The sequence below is a fragment of the Chenopodium album genome, chromosome 12 (genome assembly GCF_948465745.1).
Source record: "Chenopodium album chromosome 12, dcCheAlbu1.1, whole genome shotgun sequence".
Lineage (NCBI taxonomy): Eukaryota > Viridiplantae > Streptophyta > Magnoliopsida > Caryophyllales > Amaranthaceae > Chenopodium > Chenopodium album.
The window spans coordinates 35806748-35827442 of NC_137845.1; the positions used below are offsets into that span (position 1 = coordinate 35806748).

Below are 20695 nucleotides of genomic sequence, written 5' to 3' on the forward strand. Positions count from 1 at the left end.
ATAACCCTTGAAACACTTTTCAAAATAATGATGGTGTTGGTATTTTAATCAAATATTTTGAATAACAACCAACCTTAGACATGTGACATGGGTTTCTAAAACTTGCCTTTTAGAACCATCTAAGCAAAATTGGAATATAAGTTTATGGATTATCTTTTAAACTTTTGAGAACGTTTCTCAACTTTATTTTCAATCGAGGAGATTATATAATAATAAAATTAGAACGAAATATTACTTATAAATAAACGCAAAATTCAATTATGTTTATCTTTGAAGTACCTAAATTAAAGTTATAGGTTACTTCAACACTTAATTCATAATATGTGTCCCAATTGAATTTAAGTGATTCCAAGATCCTTTATTCGTGTAATAGTTGACCTGACTGAGACCCTACCATCAAGCATTACATTTTCAAGGTGAGTAAACTCTTTATTGATTGCGTTTCCTGCAATTCTTGGTTGAATGAATAACCATCTCATGTTTAATTATTACCCTTTGCTTCAAGGTTCTAAACTCTTTAGGTAACCTTGTTGAGCACAACCAACTAAATGCGTAGAACGTGATCTACCCCAAATTACCCAAGATAACAAGTCACACTCTGATGAGTACGACCCATCACTCGTGATTGAAGGATTGTTGGGTATCTAATTGGAAAAGCAATCTCAATATTACCGGGACTGTAGACACCTAAAAATGTCTCCCCAAAACCAAACCCGATGATGAACAACCTTTCACCGCCATTATTGGTCAGGTTGAGTATTTAACCTTTGGAGTGGTTAAATCATATTCATTCCCAATACATTTCATAAACCAATCCAATTCCTAGCTCATTTCCCTAAACCATGACTTACTTTCCACTTTTCGTGTCCACATCACAAAATCGAGCTAATCTGATTTTTTAGCCTTATAACTTTAATCCAATTATTATTTGGTCGGATAATCCTTTCAATAAGATTTCCCACGATATATCATTAGCCCAATACCGATTTAAAACGAAGAAGATATGAGAAAAATACTAAACTCAGCCCAAAACCAACACTCTTTAACTAAAATAGCCATATCTTAAAATATAAATATGATTTTGACCTGATTCTAACTGGGTTTGAAAGTAGACTTGATAAACTTTCCAATGATATATTATATGCCTTATTCCGAGTTACGGATAAAAAGTTATCATAGTTTTAAAAACGCGTAAAAAACTGGAATTACCGCGCAACAAGTAAATTGTCACGTCGCGGCGATTGCTGATGTGTCACGGTGCCTGGTACCGTGACACGGTATTTTGCACCGTGTCGCGGTACACATACCGTGATACGGTGCTTTCCCGTGTCTATGCCACGGTGGACAATGCCGTGTCGCGTTATCCTTTGTCGTGTCACGGTACACATACCATGACACGGGATTTGTCTGTGTGCTCTCCGCGTACAATTTTCACGAACTTTGTCAATTTACACGTATTTAGGGTTAAATTGCGCACCACGACATGATAACCTGTACCGTGTCGCGACGACACCCATAGCCGTGTTGCGGTAGACACATGCCGTGTCACGGTTCCCCAAATTAGGGTTTTTATCTTTTCTAGAGTTCCGTGTAATCCCTTACTCATTTCCTCTACATATACGAGCCTCATTTCTACAGTTCGGGGCACCAAAAATCATTCTTTATCCCTCTACACAAAAAATCATTCTATCTTCCTCTCTTCTACACCAAAAAATTATTCTCTTCTCTTCTCTCTCTCATATTCTAAGCCTTAAACCTATATTCCTAATTACATCATTTCTTCCTTAAGCACTCCAAGGAGTCCATACAACACCCGAGGTTCCGTCCTTAAACCAAGGCGTGAAAGGTAGAATTAACTGAGCGTTCGGACCAAATCAACTCTACTTTTTATTTAATTTAATTGTTTCAATTTGATTTATTATTTATTGAAGTTACTAACAGTTTATTCATGATGTAGCAATTTAAAGGAGCGCGTGAAATGTGAGTAATTAATTAATTCAATTACTTCTTTTATTTTAATATTGCTAGTATCCTGATTAGGTTTATAATTATTTGATTTGACTAACGATATTATGGTTAAATTGCTTCCAATATTAATGTTGATTTTATTATATTTTTATGTTCAATATATTGCATGTTTAAAGGGGATATGTAATTTAAAATCACGACTAATAAGATAATTTGGACGACCGGTTTAGGTTCCTTTTTAATCTTGTTTATTAATCAAGTGATCATGATATTTTAAAATTATATGTTGCATTAATATTCAACCAATTTAGCATAATAATAGTTTGGAGCAAATTGAATCTTTGTTTATATGCCTTTGAGATCGCAGGAATCATTTTTCACTATAACAACCGAGTAGTGGCCAATACGGGCAAATGTGACTCCATGACTCACTTCGTACCATCATCCCCGATCCTCCTTTCGTGGTTCCAAACCATATGGAGTTAGTAATCTCATGGATTATGAATGGGATGTAACCTTCACGGGTCAATTGTTGTTGCCTATCGTTGTCCCTTAATCGTGGTTGCCTTTAATTATCCGTGAACGGTTTACAAGTTCCTTAAGCACTTGTTGGTGGCTCCCTAATTTCCTTGTCCCTAATAATTGTCCCTGATCGTATATGTCAATTCCCACTTCCTATGAGTGCCAAGCATATTCGCACATGCTTAACATAGGCGCGCTTCGAACGACGCCACTAGGGAGGATTCTTGGTTATTTATCGATTTGAGTGATCGGTATTTAATTAGGATGAGTGGATGAGACTTGAAAGATTCTTGAATCGTATTCCTGTGATTAAATTGGCATTTTTTTGCAAATACATAGACGTTTTAACATCGTATTTTAGGTTCGCCCGTAGGAAAAATTGAATAACCTGATTGCGAACGAAGAAAAAAAAGGCACCAGTCAGATTTCCTGACTGCCGCGTCACGGCATGACTTTCGGGTCACGGTGCAAAATGTCATGATGCGGTGTTTTGTACCGTGACACGGTTCTTCCTGCCGTGTCGCGGCAGTCCTGAAATCTTTCCAGTGGCTTTTTTTTTTTTTTTTTCACAGTCAGCTTCCTTCAATTTTTCTGAAAAAACGTGTGTGTTCTACATACGTCTTAGCCCCAGGGAATTTAAGCTCTATCAACCCAAAAACGCTCATGGCAATAAGGGTTCATCCGAGTTATTAAATTCACCCAAACCATGGAGTCGAGTTCGATTTAATCAGGAACTTGTGGAGCCGCCCGTTGGAATACACCCTCAAGGGAGGCTGCCTTGCTAACGCGTCCAAACTCTTAACCATGGTACCCTTTTGACACCAAATAAACTTGACCATAGTGGAACATAGAACTTGACCTTAGGTTGCGAACTCTTCTTTGCATCATTGTGCCTACGTGCCTTATGTGTGATCGCTTTGATCTTAACCTTAATGAGTTTTCTTTGTCTATGGTGGTTTATTTTATGACTGACTAATGCCAATGGACCGTACTCACTTAGTAATTAGCGCAAACACTAAAATAAAAAAATAATTAAAAAAAAACTGGAAAAAAGACACAAAAACACCTAGAACTGATCACTGAGCCACGGCAGAAATGCCGCGTCACGGCAATCAGTGCCGTGTCACGGCAGGTTGTATTCCGACACGGTACAATTCCCCGTGTCACGGTACCCAGGGAATAAGTCCAGTCAGCTTTTTTTAGTCTTCCGTGCTAATTTGGTCCTCACGTCAGTTATTTTGGTTACTGTTCACATGTCTAGCCATACGATCATACCACAAGTCTTATAATATCACTTAATCACTCACGAGTCAAGTATATTCCACAAACTTTCTTTATTTTCCGACTCGAGTCATGCACCATGTCGTTTATGATCGTATAATAGGTTCATGCACCCCCTTTTTCGTCATAATAGAAAATGAGTGGAGTTCTTCTCACATTTTTTCAAATGTCTAGTTTTCCCCTTCCTAACCTATCTTGAGCAATGAGTCAAACAATTAAGTGAATTGTTTTATTTCACAGTAATTGATCAAGGAGCAGGGGTAGATTAATTCGATTCGAGTCATTACCGCAACAATCTCTTAGATCTAAGAAGTGTTCAAAGAGAACTTCGCCATCTCCACATTACTTATTACCTTCAAACTACTTTCAGTTCATTCCAATGGTGTAATACCTCGTATTTTTATACGTATTTTATTTAAAATAAGTATTTTGAGAAGTATTTAATAAAATTGAATTGTTTTATTTAAAGTATTTTAATTATTTATTTTAAATAAGTTTGGAAATATTTTATAAAAGGAAAGTTTATCTAATTAATTATTTTAATTAAGTTGGGGTTTAATTTAGGAAAGTTTTATTTTAGTAAAGTTTTATTAGGGAAGGGATTAGGAAAATTAAAAGAGGAAACTTTAGGGAGAAGGGTCTTAGAGAAGGGGTATAAATATTCAACACATGAGGCAAATCAAACTTTTCCCAGAGTGGAGAAAACCCAAGGTAAACTTCTCTCTCCTTTCTCTTTATTTTTCTTTCCTTTTCTTTCTCTTTTTCCCCTTCCCCTTTTTCGGCTCCCCCTTACCGCCGGCCACCACCACCACCGGTGGGCCGCCGGAGCCAGCCACCAGCCGCACCAGCTGGCGGCAGCCGGCAGTGGTGACCGGCCAACCACCTTTTCCAAAAAAAAAAAAAAAAATTTAAAACTTTGTTTTTAAAATCAATTTAATTCTAGATCTAATTATTAATTTTGGGTTTTGTGATTTAATTGTTGATGTTGGATTATGAATATTATGTTAATTAATTTTCAGATTATGTTTTTAATTAAAAAGCCCCAATTTTTGAAACCCTAGGTTCTTGATTTATAAATTATTGAAGGATTATGATATACAATGGTGTAAACTTTTGATTAAAGTGTTTTAAGACTAAATTACAGCAAGTTTTCATTAAAATATGGTGCTAGAATTTTTGGTAGAGCACTAAAAATCAAGTTTCTTTAAGGAATTTCAATTACCCATTAATTGGGATTAAAGTATGGTGTTTTAAAAATAATTTCAGGTTATTTTAATTAAATTATGAGGGGTTTTATAATAGTATATATTGCTGGAAATTTGTGTAGAGAGGATTTTAATACTCTTCTATGATTTTAAATTATAGGAGATTTCAAAGTGAGTGATTTCTATTAATTGTGGCAATATTAAGATCGTATTCAAGGTACGTTCGCGTACTTAGCATAATTTTATTGATGTAGTAGCATGCTAAATGTGCTTAATTGATTACAAGTAGTATCATGCTAGATTTGGAATAGAAATTATGAATTGGTTGTTGTTAGTGATTGAATAATGAGGCATGATTTATTTGTGATGGATTATTGGTTGGAAAATTATAGTTTGGAATATTGTTTATGAACCACATATTTATTTGTGGCATATTAGAGAGCATGTTTAATTAAACTAAATGTTTAATTTGGTTTGGGGTATTGAAAAGGAATTTTATTATGGATCATATAATTTTTATTGATGCTTTAAGCATGAGGAAGGAGCTATATAAGTGTCTATGTACACGAGGAATAAATTATATTTTTGGTGCCTTAGTGCACTTAAGGTGTTTTTGACACCGAGGGATAGGATTTGTGGCGCTTTATACGTTTAAGGTGTCATTGGCATCAAGGTAGATTTAAAAAGGATTCAACATTTAAATATTATGTGGTCACTAATTATTCAAGAATTAAATTGGTATATTTAATTTATTGAATAATTATTGTTGATTAAATGATTATGGTTTGAGAGTCATCACCAAGTTTAATAATCTGTAAATAATGTAAAGTGAAAGAGATTACGCACCAAAACTCTTGAACGTATATACCTTGAGTATGAACATATGGGGGGAGTTATGGGGTTTTATATTTAACCATAACTTCTACTTAAGTACAGGACGCTGTACATTCCTTTTATTATTATTATGCGCAGGAATTCCGCCACTTACGAGTGGTTTTTGATGCTGGCACGGTTAGCTCCCGTGTCAGTAACCTCAATTTATTGGGGGAGGTTAGTGGGAAACCCGTTCAATGCGTAGTCAACATTAAATAAATTATGTAGTGTCTAGTGAGAACTTTTATTGATTGTTGTATGCTTGAGAAACAGGTGCAACGAGGTAAGTTGTGTATTGATAGGGAATTGTATGTTAGTGTGTTAATTACGCTTATGTAATCAGCTTTGCTGATTGTGTGTTTGTTGGCCTTGTCTTTATCTTGGCCCTATGATGATCCATTTTTAATGGAGAGTAGTGGAAATAGGTAGAGATAAGTTTTTCAGGTGATGAAGCATATTCATGAATGGGCATGAGTGAAGAGCGAATCATGCTAGTTTCTATAAGTATATGATGTGTTTATTGCTTTAATTATGTATGACATTATTATTATGCATGACTAACGCAAAGGTTTTGAGTTTGGTTTGGTTTTAATAAGGGCCTATAATGGTTCCAAGTTGTAGGTTGATTTTTTTTTTACTTCGTTTAACTTTGGTTTGACTTTACTTTCGTTGATTGACTTTTCAAGTTGACTTGTTTTGAATGGTTTTGAAATTAGTCTTCCGCTGTGTGTCTTTGATAGTTGCCTTAGCCGTTTCCACGGTGGCGGTAATGTCTTAGATATTCCTATTTAAAGTTTTAAACAGGGCAAAACAGGTATTTTAAAAGAAAGGGATTTCTAGGGTGTTACAAATGGCCACTAAGGAAGATATTGAGAACATCAACAAATCCATCGAGGCACTATCTGCCATGATGCAGACCCTCACTACAAAGGTCACCACCATGGAGAAAAATAATGTCACTATGGCCGCGATGGACAAAATCAAGGAATAAGTGAGTAAGTTTCTGAGAACTTCACCTACGTGGAGCAACCAACCACTTCTTTGGCTATCAAGGACAAACTCCCTGAGAAGTTTTCCACCGCTGACATCCCAAAGTTTAAACCTACTGACAACCCAATGTTCCACTTGAAGGCCTTCTTTGCAACCATGGCTCTCAAGGGATTGGACGTAACACTCTTCCCTACGGTGTTCCCTCTCTCCTTAGAGCATGCTTGTCAGCAATGGTTTTATTCTCTCGATGCCAAGCACATTGGAACTAGGCAAGATGTCATCGAAAGTTTCATGAATCGCTACAAATGTAACATTTAAGCTAGAACTTCTGAGCGTGAACTCTTCATTCTAAAACAGAAAGAGAATGAAGGCTTTACTGCTTATCTGAACAGGTGGAGGGAAATAACTGCACTCGTAGTAGATCCCCCCAAAGAAAAGGAGATGGTTCGCCTCTTCATCCAGAACCTAACTTACAAGTACAGGCAACATCTCAAATTTCTTCCATTGAACACTTTCAAAGCGGTATATGATATCGGCATCAACATCGAGGACAAGCTAATAAAGACTGCTAGTAGTAACAATAACAACACTTGGAAAAACAAGAAGAACGACCTTCCTTCTTCTTCGTCTTCTAAGCACGAAAATACTGCCAACAATATAAGCCAAGTTGATCTCAATGAAGTGTTAGCTCTTGATGCTCCATTAACCAAGAAAAGGAGAACTTACCCTCCTTTAGGAATGACTTATGATGCAGCCTTTGATTGCCTCTACGGTCAAGGCTTGATCACACCTATTGGGCCATTTTTAGAGCCAAAACCTGAAGAAAGGAGCGTCTCTGAACAATAGAGCTTGATACTTGAATGCTTGTTGCGATCGTTCGGTTGGCTGCGAACAGGAGCTTTGCTGAATGGTTGTATCCTGTAAAAATCAAAAGAATTACCAAAAGACTTTGCTGGTGTTTTTCTTAGGGTTAACCTAAGGCTTGATGTGTTTCTTAGGGTTGACCTAAGGTGAATGATTGACTTGAGGTTGAATCAATGTGACTGACTGACTTGAGGTTGACCCAAGGTGAATTGACACGACATAACTCAATGTACATGACTCGTGTGTGATGTGCGACTCGAAAATGCAAAAAAGAAAAAAATTTCCGTCATTTTTGTGGAGGGTACCGACCTTCTCCTGAAAAAGAAAGACATGAAAAAGAATCGAAGTGTTTGATGGTGCATGTTGAATGAGCTTAATCAAGTATATGCGTTCAATGCTGTCCCTCAAGGTACAAGGAGTAATTCCTCCTAAACTATCTTAGTTGACTCGATTATGAAAGTATTTGGGTAACTTAGGCATGGAGGCTAAGCACTTCATACTTCCTTATACAACGATGATTATAAGTGATGAGTGATGTTGATATGACAAAGCATGCTTTAACGTTATGTTAAGACTTCATGACAAAGGGTTCCTAATTGGAAGTCTATTTGGTCATGTATCTGTGATGTGTGTGAAAGTGACACTAAAGTTAAGCTGCAAAGGCTAAGTATATGGAAAAGTATTATTTGATAAGAGTCAAATAATGATGACTCTTAGGCTAGGTAGGCTAATGATGTAAGGATCAAGCCCCCAAGTCTAGCTCTAAGTAAATAGGGATGAACATTGGAGATCCCTTGACATGATCATAGTGTGAGTGTGTGAATGTGAAAATGAATGCATTTTTATTATGGCCGCACCTCAATGTGAAGTTGCCTACGTATCCGTTAGGAATCAGGCCAAACGTAGTTCTAGCCGAACCTCGCACAAGTGTATGTATACCTCAAAAAAGGTCTTTTTAAGGGTTGTAACGTGGTTAGGCTAAAGGTTAGAGAAGAAGGGTATAAAGGCTCAAGACCCTAAATAAGCCCCCAAGGTGTGCAACCTTGCTTTTGAATCTTTATATTTTTATGCTTGAGGCTTTCTCACTTTTGAGCTTTCTTTCTTTTTTTTTTTTTTATATTTTTGCTCTATCTTTTTATTTTGCTTTTGCATTTTTTATTTTTATAAGTGTGGGCAATCCCGATCATGCGGTCTATCACTCACTTGGCATTCATGTTTCTCAGGCACGGTATCGAGCACTCGATAAGAGACGCAATCTGAGACGTGTTCATATCATAGACATTTTTATATCCAAGACATTGGAACACTTGCCCTTTTGTACACTTTTATTTATTTTTGTATTATTTTTATTTTATTGTTTTGAGATCATTCAAGCTTTTCATATTTGTGAATTGCATAAGTTACACACCATCCCATCCCAAGGTTAGGTAGATATAGATTGAAAAATGAAAGGTCTATCGTTAGACGAGGCTCAAAGTGTTTTATCAAGAAAGGGATTATATATATTTGAAAGGGTGAAAGATGATAATGGGCTACAAGGGATGCCTTAAATCATTGGTATACCTTGTGCTTAATTCGGCATTTTTTTTTTTGACAATGCAGTGCAATGATCATATGCAAGAAATTAAAATGCTCATTTTATTAAAAGGAAAAAAGTAAATGAAAGTCCTACAAAGTAAAAACTAGAGGAAAATGCAAGGTGCCTATGCTAGACTTATGGGGGAAAGGTTTGAAAAAAGAAGAAGAAAGCATGAAATCTTGGTGAGAAGCTTGCCTTGTATTTTGTCTCATTATTACTTTTTTTCTTGTCAATCACATGACTCAAACTCGATTCAACATGCATATATGGGAAGAGATCATGAAAGAAAGAAGGGAATGATATGTGGAGAAAGTATGTAGCGAGTGGGAAGAAGATGTAGATGAAGAAATATGGAAGAATTAAGAATAGAATGGACTCTAACTCAAATGACGGGAAAACGACTCATGCATGAACCTAAGACATGGTTATGGTGACATGTACAAAGTGTGTGCTAAGATTAATGAGTGTAGGTGACATGTTAAGACTTGTGTCATGACCATGTGGCTAGACTATGTGACTAGACTTAAGCAAAGACTAAATTAAGACTTCACGTATATGCATTAAACTGGACAGACTGTGGTATTTTAGTCGTAACTTTTAATCTGTGACTCTGATTATGACGAAAACAACGCCAAATTAAAGATAAAACTCGGGGCTACAGATCGATAGGTTATACGACTCGTGGTTCTTCCTAGAACTCCAGCTATGACCAAAACAAGTTGACGCATGTGCAGTAAACGGGAATAAAATTTCGAGTTGACTAAAATGAATTATGACTCGATTTTAGGCTTGTTCATTAGTTCAAATTAATTAATTAATTAATTAAACAAAGTCCTTTAGTCATTAGTTAGTTTATTTAGTCTTAAACACAAGTCAAACAAACGGTTAACACATATATAATATGCACAAACAAAGATGCACAAGTAGTTCACATAGTCACAATATGATGCAATGAGTTTGCAACCTAACCATGGCTCTAGTTCTCTAAAGTTCAAGGATATGGGTTAAGTCAAAAGGGTCCATGGTTATGAGTCCGTATGCATTGCACACAAGCCTACCGTGAGGGTTGGTGCGAATGGACGGGACCCCGCGAGTTCATAATGAAATCGCACTCGACTCCATGGTTTGGTGGATTCACAAACTTTGCACGTACCCGTTGTTGCACATTAAGTGGATATTCAATTGGGCAGGTGAAGCAGGAACCCCCAGATGGTTATGTCCATATGTAGAACACATATGGGTTCAGAAAAATGAGAAAAGGACTCAATCAATAAGTAGAACCGAGCCAACAGTACTAGAAATGGTCAAAGCAAGAAGGCAGATTCCCGGTTCGGTATTGGAAGAACTTAGCGCCAGACTACAGGGACTGTCGTCGCAAAAGAACCTCTGTCGCCAGGCGACAGAACTGTCGCCAGGCGACAGAAGCTCTTTACAGGCGACAAGCCCTGTTTTCTAGACGCTAGTTCCTACATGCCTTGGCAAGTGTCTGTGTTCTTAGAATTTTCCAGATTTCGTAGCGTTTTTTCGATTCCAGTAGTGAAAGATATTTCTCAAATTTCCTACGTGCAAAAATCCTATTTTTTGACTCATTGGTCTATCCAATGAGAACCTTTTAATGCATATGACAATAATGTTAATCAAATTACGCACACGAAATACTTAGAATTTTTCGAGTCTCATCTGCTCATTCTAAATAATTGCCAAAATAAATTTCAGCAATATAAATAGAAATCCTCCCCAGTGGAGTCGCCAAAAACTGTAGGGAATATTTCAAGCATTATGACCCCAAACTTGAACCCCACTGTGATCATACACTAAAATATGGTGGCGTTCCAAAGGGAAGAAAAAGAGAGCAAAAGAGTCGCCAACAAGTTTTCGGAACTTATAAACCCAAAAGACAATCCAAAAGGACCATCAACTCCATAAGGTCTTGAACTAAACAGGGTTCGGGGATAAGGGTACGGATCTAATCTACAAAAGAAAGGACCCGCCCTATAAAATAGGTCTCTACTTTGTTCTGCTCGTATCCATGTGCGCTTTTCGAATAACATACAAACATTATATTAAACCTACCCTGTTTATCTATGTTGGTTGAATATTAATGCACAAATAATACTATTATTGGCGATCACTTGAGTAAAAATCACATTAGCCTAAACCAAATTATTAATTATCTTATTAAGCTTGATTTCAAGTACAAATTCCCTTTAACAATCATAAAAGGTGTGATCAAGCAATAACAATAAAATATATCAAGCAACATAATAATAAACAAAATCATAATAATCATAATAACAATCATAATATAATGATAATCATGATAAGGCATAATAAAACTTAAATATAATAGCAAGATCCTAGGAATGATACTAACAAGATTAATAACAAATCCTAGCATGTCACTAAGCAATAAAGATCAAAGCTTTAAACCTAACATGGTACTAACATAATAACATGATATTAGAAAAGAGTAAAAGCACCCCAAACATGATACTAGAAAGCAATAAAAAACATCCTAACATGATACTAGGAATTAAACATTAATAATCATGCTTTCTACATTGTGAAAGAAATAGAGAGTAAGCTAATCTACTTACTTTGAAGCCTCGTACCTCTTTCTAATAACAAAATACACAAGTTAGTAAACTTCAATGAAAATAATAAATCAAAGAATTAAATTAAATTATTGAAAGAAAGAGTTAAAAAGTTTAGACTGGATCTGGGACCAAACCCTCAGAAAAGTATAAACCTTTCACGTCTAGGGCGAAGGCAACTTCAAACTTGGCTAGGTGATTCTAAGTCTTGTGAATGCGGTATATTGTGTTTGTAAAACGGTTGGTTTAGAAAAAGAGAGAAAGAAAGCATATATTTCTCAAGAGAGAATAGAGAGAATTGATTGTTGATGAAAGTTGATAGAGAGAATTGATTGTTGATGAGAATTGATTGATTAAAAACAGATGTTTAGGACCCTATTTATAAGAAAATAGTCTGGAAAATCATAGAATTTGATAAGGAATAAAATTCCACTCTGTCGCTAACAAACTAGACCTGTCGCCAGAAATTTATCTTGTCGCCAGGCGACAGGATCTGTTGCGAGGCGACAAACCTGTCATTTGGCGACAGAGACAGTTTTTGCGGATTTTGTTTTTATCATAGCTTTTGATCTAGAAGTCCAAATAAGTCAAATAATATGTCGTTGGAAAGATCTTGAAGTCTAATTTCTAATGCAATTAGAATCAGATTAAAATATTTTGTAGATTAAATGACATGGACGAAATAGTGAATGGGTGTCAGTTTTGGATAGAGTTTCGTATATCTTTAATATCTTTTTTGTTATAACTCGGATTTAATATTATAATATATCATTGGAAAGATAATTTCAAGATCTATCCAACCATATAAAATTTGGATAAAAAATATGAGGGACGAAAATAATATCTGACTGTCTTTGAACATCTTTAAATCCGAATAGAATTAGGAAAGTTTTAAAAAAGGAAAGTTTATATTCAAATCAAATTCCATGATCTTATCTTTTCAAAAAAGGATAATTAAGATATTTTAGAAACTTATAGAAGATTCTAATCTATCCTAATTAGTTTAGGAATAGGATTAAACCTTTGGACCCTCCTCATGATCATTGGGTCGTAGGTAAAATCCGGTTTGGGCCCAGTTTAGTATTTTGGCCATAACTTCCTCAATATTCATCGGAATTGGGCTTATAATATATCGTTGGAAATGTATTTTCAAGCCCCATCCAACTACACCTTTTTTGGACCCTTATCATGGACCAAATTATACTGGTTTGGACGTTTTCATAAAATAGAATGGGTTTTCGAAAACAGAAAGAAAAGAATAAAAACTAACCGCAACACTTGACTTTTCACACTTTCACCTCATTCGATAATGGTTCGACGTGACATGTATTCATCACTGGGTTTGGTTTTGGGGAGACACAAATGGGTGTCTACAGAAGCCCCCACTTTGACTGAGTTTGGAGAAACTTAGGTTTCGAAAACAAAAGTCAAAGTAGCGATAGGGACGGAGAACAATTTAGAACGTTCTGCGATTCTAAATCATTCTTGTAACGCCGATACCTGCAAACAATGTTAGTTAAACAGATAAAAGAGTTAAGAAACACGTATCTTGCACCGTCGAGCACACGTCTCTAGAGGTAACCAATTTGTTGCACTTTGTTATTGTGACAACTTTCCACAAGCTAGGGAACGCCATCTTGCTGTAGTTGATGTTCACTCGTCTCTGAACAATGGAGTCTTTTTTGAGGATTGTTCACTCGTCTCTGAACAATGGAGCTTTTGATAGAATGCCCACGCATCTCTGAACAAAAGAGCTTTGATGATGAGATGTCCACGCGTCTCTGAACAATAGAGCTTGATAGAATGAGATGTCCACGCGTCTCTGAACAATAGAGCTTGATAGAATGAGATGTCCACGCGTCTCTGAACAATAGAGCTTAATAGAATGCCCACGCGTCTCTGAGCAAAAGAGCTTGATGATGAGATGTCCACGTGTCTCTGAACAAAAGAGCTTTGATGATGAGATGTCCACGCGTCTCTAAACAATAGAGCTTGATAGAATGCCCACTCGTCTCTGAGCAAAAGAGCTTGATGATATGTCCACGCGTCTTTGAATAAAAGAGCTTTGAATGATGAGATGTCCACGCGTCTCTGAACAATAGAGCTTGATGATATGTCCACGCGTCTCTGAGCAAAAGAGCTTGATGATATGTCCACGCGTCTCTGAACAACAGAGCTTTCGTCTCTAAACAAAAGACCTTGATGATATTTCCACGCGTCTCTGAACAAAAGAGCTTTGATGATATGTCCACGCGTCTTTGAACAATAGAGCTTGATACTTGAATGCTTGTTGCGATCGTTCGGTTGGCTGCGAACAGGAGCTTTGCTGAATGGTTGTATCCTGTAAAAATCAAAAGAATTACCAAAAGACTTTGCTGGTGTTTTTCTTAGGGTTAACCTAAGGCTTGATGTGTTTCTTAGGGTTGACCTAAGGTGAATGATTGACTTGAGGTTGACTCAATGTGACTGACTGACTTGAGGTTGACCCAAGGTGAATTGACACGACATAACTCAATGTACATGACTCGTGTGTGATGTGCGACTCGAAAATGCAAAAAAGAAAAAAATTTCCGTCATTTTTGTGGAGGGTACCGACCTTCTCCTGAAAAAGAAAGACATGAAAAAGAATCGAAGTGTTTGATGGTGCATGTTGAATGAGCTTAATCAAGTATATGCGTTCAATGCTGTCCCTCAAGGTACGAGGAGTAATTCCTCCTAAACTATCTTAGTTGACTCGATTATGAAAGTATTTAGGTAACTTAGGCATGGAGGCTAAGCACTTCATACTTCCTGATACAACGATGATTATAAGTGATAAGTGATGTCGATATGACAAAGCATGCTTTAACGTTATGTTAAGACTTCATGACAAAGGGTTCCTAATTGGAAGTCTATTTACTCATGTATCTGTGATGTGTGTGAAAGTGACACTAAAGTTAAGCTGCAAAGGCTAAGTGTATGGAAAAGTATTATTTGATAAGAGTCAAATAATGATGACTCTTAGGCTAGGTAGGCTAGTGATGTAAGGATCAAGCCCCCAAGTCTAGCTCTAAGTAAATAGGGATGAACATTGGAGATCCCTTGACATGATCATAGTGTGAGTGTGTGAATGTGACAATGAATGCATTTTTATTATGGCCGCACCTCAATGTGAAGTTGCCTACGTATCCGTTAGGAATCAGGCCAAACGTAGCTCTAGCCGAACCTCGCACAAGTGTATGTATACCTCAAAAAAGGTCTTTTTAAGGGTTGTAACGTGGTTAGGCTAAAGGTTAGAGAAGAAGGGGATAAAGGCTCAAGACCCTAAATAAGCCCCCAAGGTGTGCAACCTTGCTTTTGAATCTTTGTATTTTTATGCTTGAGGCTTTCTCACTTTTGAGCTTTCTTTCTTTTTTTTTTTTGCTCTATCTTTTTATTTTGCTTTTGCATTTTTTATTTTTATAAGTGTGGGCAATCCCGATCATGCGGTCTATCACTCACTTGGCATTCATGTTTTTCAGGCACGGTACCGAGCACTCGATAAGAGACGCAATCTGAGACGTATTCATATCATAGACATTTTTATATCCAAGACATTGGAACACTTGCCCTTTTGTACACTTTTATTTATTTTTGTATTATTTTTATTTTATTCTTTTGAGATCATTCAAGCTTTTCATATTTGTGAATTGCATAAGTTACACACCATCCCATCCCAAGGTTAGGTAGATATAGATTAAAAAATGAAAGGTCTATCGTTAGACGAGGCTCAAAGTGTTTTATCAAGAAAGGGATTATATATATTTGAAAGGGTGAAAGATGATAATGGGCTACAAGGGGTGCCTCAAATCATTGGTATACCTTGTGCTTAATTCGGCATTTTTTTTTTGACAATGCAGTGCAATGATCATATGCTCGAAATTAAAATGCTCATTTTATTAAAAGGAAAAAAGTAAATGAAAGTCCTACAAAGTAAAAACTAGAGGAAAATGCAAGGTGCCTATGCTAGACTTATGGGGGAAAGGTTTGAAAAAAGAAGAAGAAAGCATGAAATCTTGGTGAGAAGCTTGTCTTGTATTTTGTCTCATTATTACTTTTTTTCTTGTCAATCACATGACTCAAACTCGATTCAACATGCATAGATGGGAAGAGATCATGAAAGAAAGAAGGGAATGATATGTGGAGAAAGTATGTAGTGAGTGGGAAGAAGATGTAGATGAAGAAATATGGAAGAATTAGGAATAGAATGGACCCTAACTCAAATGACGGGAAAACGACTCATGCATGAACCTAAGACATGGTTATGGTGACATGTACAAAGTGTGTGCTAAGACTAATGAGTGTAGGTGACATGTTAAGACTTGTGTCATGACCATGTGGCTAGATTATGTGACTAGACTTAAGCAAAGACTAAATTAAGACTTCACGTATATGCATTAAACTGGACAGGCTGTGGTATTTTAGTCATAACTTTTAATCTGTGACTCTGATTAGGACGAAACCAACTCCAAATTAAAGATAAAACTCGGGGCTACAGATCGATAGGTTATACGACTCGTGGTTCTTCCTAGAACTCCAGCTATGACCAAAACAAGTTGACGCATGTGCAGTAAACGGGAATAAAAATTCGGGTTGACTAAAATGAATTATGACTTGATTTTAGGCTTGTTCATTAGTTCAAATTAATTAATTAATTAATTAAACAAAGTCCTTTAGTCATTAGTTAGTTTATTTAGTCTTAAACACAAGTCAAACAAACGGTTAACACATATATAATATGCACAAAGAAAGATGCACAAGTAGTTCACATAGTCACAATATGATGCAATGAGTTTGCAACCTAACCATGGCTCTAGTTCTCTAAAGTTCAAGGATATGGGTTAAGTCAAAAGGGTCCATGGTTATGAGTCCGTATGCATTGCACACAAGCCTACCGTGAGGGTTGGTGCGAATGGACGGGACCCCGCGAGTTCGTAATGAAATCGAACTCGACTCCATGGTTTGGTGGATTCACAAACTTTGCACGTACCCGTTGTTGCACATAAAGTGGATATTCAATTGGGCAGGTGAAGCAGGAACCCCCAGGGGGTTATGTCCATATGTAGAACATATATGGGTTCAGAAAAGTGAGAAAAGGACTCAATCAATAAGTAGAACCGAGCTAACAGTACTAGAAATGGTCAAAACAAGAAAGCAGATCCCTGGCTCGGTATTGGAAGAACTTGGCGCCAGACTACAGGGACTGTCGCCGCAAAAGAACCTCTGTCGCCAGGCGATAGAAGCTCTTTACGGGCGACAAGCCCTGTTTTCTAGACGCTAGTTCCTACATGCCTTGGCAAGTGTCTGTGTTCTTAGAATTTTCCAGATTTCATAGTGTTTTTTCGATTCCAGTCGTGAAAGGTATTTCTCAAATTTCCTACGTGCAAAAATCCTATTTTTTGACTCATTGGTCTATCCAATGAGAACCTTTTAATGCATATGACAATAATGTTAATCAAATTACGCACATGAAATACTTAGAATTTTTCGAGTCTCGTCCGCTCATTCTAAATAATTGCCAAAATAAATTTCAGGAATATAAATAGAAATCCTCCCCAGTGGAGTCGCCAAAAACTGTAGGGAATATTTCAAGCATTAAGACCCCAAACTTGAACCCCACTGTGATCATACACTAAAATATGGTGGCGTTCCAAAGGGAAGAAAAAGAGAGCAAAAGAGTCGCCAACAAGTTTTAGGAACTTGTAAACCCAAAAGACAATCCAAAAGAACCATCAACTCCATAAGGTCTTGAACCAAACAGGGTTCGGGGATGAGGGTACAAAACTAATCTACAAAAGAAAGGACCCGCCCTATAAAATAGGTCTCTACTTTGTTCTGCTCGTATCCATGTGCGCTTTTCGAATAACATACAAACATTATATTAAACCTACCCTGTTTATCTATGTTGGTTGAATATTAATGCACAAATAATACTATTATTGGCGATCACTTGAGTAAAAATCACATTAGCCTAAACCAAATTATTAATTATCTTATTAAGCGTGATTTCAAGTACAAATTCCCTTTAACAATCATAAAAGGTGTGATCAAGCAATAACAATAAAATATATCAAGCAACATAATAATAAACAAAATCATAATAATCATAATAACAATCATAATATAATGATAATCATGATAAGGCATAATAAAGCTTAAATATAATAGCAAGATCCTAGGAATGATACTAACAAGATTAATAACAAATCGTAGCATGTCACTAAGCAATAAAGATCAAAGCTTTAAACCTAACATGGTACTAACATAATAACATGATATTAGAAAAGAGTAAAAGCACCCTAAACATGATACTAGAAAGCAATAAAAAAACATCCTAACATGATACTAGGAATTAAACATTAATAATCATGCTTTCTACATTGTGAAAGAAATAGAGAGTAAGCTAATCTACTTACTTTGAAGCCTCGTACCTCTTTCTAATAACAAAATACACAAGTTAGTAAACTTCAATGAAAATAATAAATCAAAGAATTAAATTAAATTATTGAAAGAAAGAGTTAAAAAGTTTAGACTGGATCTGGGACCAAACCCTCAGAAAAGTATAAACCTTTCACGTCTAGGGCGAAGGCAACTTCAAACTTGGCTAGGTGATTTTAAGTCTTGCGAATGCGGTATATTGTGTTTGTAAAAAGGTTGGTTTAGAAAAAGAGAGAAAGAAAGCATATATTGCTCAAGAGAGAATAGATAGAATTGATTGTTGATGAAAGTTGATAGAGAGAATTGATTGTTGATGAGAATCTATTGATTCAAAACAGAGGTTTAGGACCCTATTTATAAGAAAATAGTTTGATTCAAAACAGAGGTTTAGGACCCTATTTATAAGAAAATAGTCCGAAAAATCATAGAATTTGATAAGGAATAAAAGTCCACTCTGTCGCTAACAAACTAGACCTGTCGCCAGAAATTTATCTTGTCGCCAGGCAACAGGGTCTGTCGCGAGGCGACAAACCCGTCGTTTGGCGACAGAGACAGTTTTTGCAGATTTTGTTTTTATCTTATTTTTTGATCTAGAAGTCCAAAAAAGTCATATAATATGTCGTTGGAAAGCTCTTGAAGTATACTTTCTAATGCAATTAGAATCAGATTAAAATATTTTGTAGCTTAAAAGATATGGCCGAAATAGTGAATGGGTTTCAGTTTTGAATAGAGTTTCGTATATCTTTAATATCTTTTTCGTTATAACTCGGATTTAATATTATAATATATCATTGGAAAGATAATTTCAAGATCTATCCAACCATATAAAATTTGGATAAAAAAATATGAGGCACAAAAATAATATCTGACTGTATTTGAACATCTTTAAATCCGAATAAAATTAGGAAAGTTTTAAAAAAGGAAAGTTTATATTCAAATCAAATTCCATGATCTTATCTTTTCAAAAAAGAATAATTAAGATATTTTAGAAACTTATAGAAGATTCTAATCAATCCTAATTAGTTTAGGAATAGGATTAAACCTTTGGACCCTCCTCATGATCATTGGGTCGTAGGTAAAATCCGGTTTGGGCCCAGTTTAGTATTTTGGCCATAACTTCCTCAATATTCATCGGAATTGGGCTTATAATATATCGTTGGAAAGGTCTTTTCAAGACCCATCCAATTACACCATTATTGGACCCTTATCATGGACCAAACTAAACTGGTTTGGACATTTTCATAAAATAGAGTGGGTTTTCGAAAACAGAAAGAAAAGAATAAAAACTAACCGCAATACTTGACTTTTCACACTTTCACCTCATTCGATTATGGTTCGACGTGATAGGTATTCATCACTGGGTTTGGTTTTGGGGAGACACAAATGGGTGTCTACACCATGATTAGTGACTAATTGGATGCATGAAAGTGATTCATTTAGGACAAGATTTAGTTCATTGATTTGCTTAAGGAATTGCATGAAAGTGAGTTGTTTGAGTAGAACTTAGCATTCTATGGTATTTTTGCTATTGTTAGAGTCATTTTATTTGCTTTTCTTTTTGTTTTGGTTATTTAATCCTACTTGTCATTGCTAATCGTGTGCTTAGCTTTGTTGTGTTCAAAGAAAGATATGGCTAGGCAAGAGGATGACCTTCTTTTTAGGGAATTTGGAAATCCGGAAATCTATAAGCTCACTAGTGGTATACTTCTCCCGACCACCGAGTCTAATTTCACAATCCACCCACAATATTCTTGGATGGTACAAATTGAGCAATTTTCTGGAGGTGCAAGTGAAGACCTCATTGAGCATTTGGACCGATTCCATGAGTTGTGTGCAATGATGCAAACCAATGAAGTGAGCCAAGATTACATTCGTATGCATCTCTTTTGGCAATCTCTCACCGGAATAGCAAAGAAATGACTCATGCTTTTGAAGCCCAACTCTCTCACTACATGGAAGGAAGTTGCGAAGGCCTTTATCAAGAGATTCATTTCCGATGAGCAAACCGCAAAAATGAGGAGGAAGATAGCTTCCTTTGAGCAAGATCCGGATGAAACTCTTGGGGAAGCTTGGGAAAGGTTTAAGGATTTGATTAGAGCATGTCCTTATCATGAATTCAACCATAATTTGCTTATGAGATTATTTTATGATGGCTTGGAGCCAATGTTAAGGACTAATCTAGATGCGGGTGCCGGTGGCCAATTGATTAAGATCCCTCAAAGCCAAGTTGAAGCAACAATTGAAGAAATGGCAACTAGCTATTTTTGGGGAAGTCAAAGAAGGTCCCAAGGAAAGTAAGAAGATCTTTACGAGTTGGAGAAAGTAGGTCAACTTAAGCACATAGTTGAGATCTTGAACGAAGG

At 36.2% G+C, this 20695-nt stretch overlaps 1 non-coding gene across 1 annotated transcript; it reads right to left on the bottom strand.

Moving 5' to 3' along the window:
• Window positions 1-20342: 20342 nt before the first annotated feature.
• Window positions 20343-20449, bottom strand: LOC145573410 (small nucleolar RNA R71). Its single transcript, XR_014097450.1, has one exon. It is a non-coding gene; the product is annotated as a small nucleolar RNA R71 (small nucleolar RNA).
• Window positions 20450-20695: the final 246 nt, after the last annotated feature.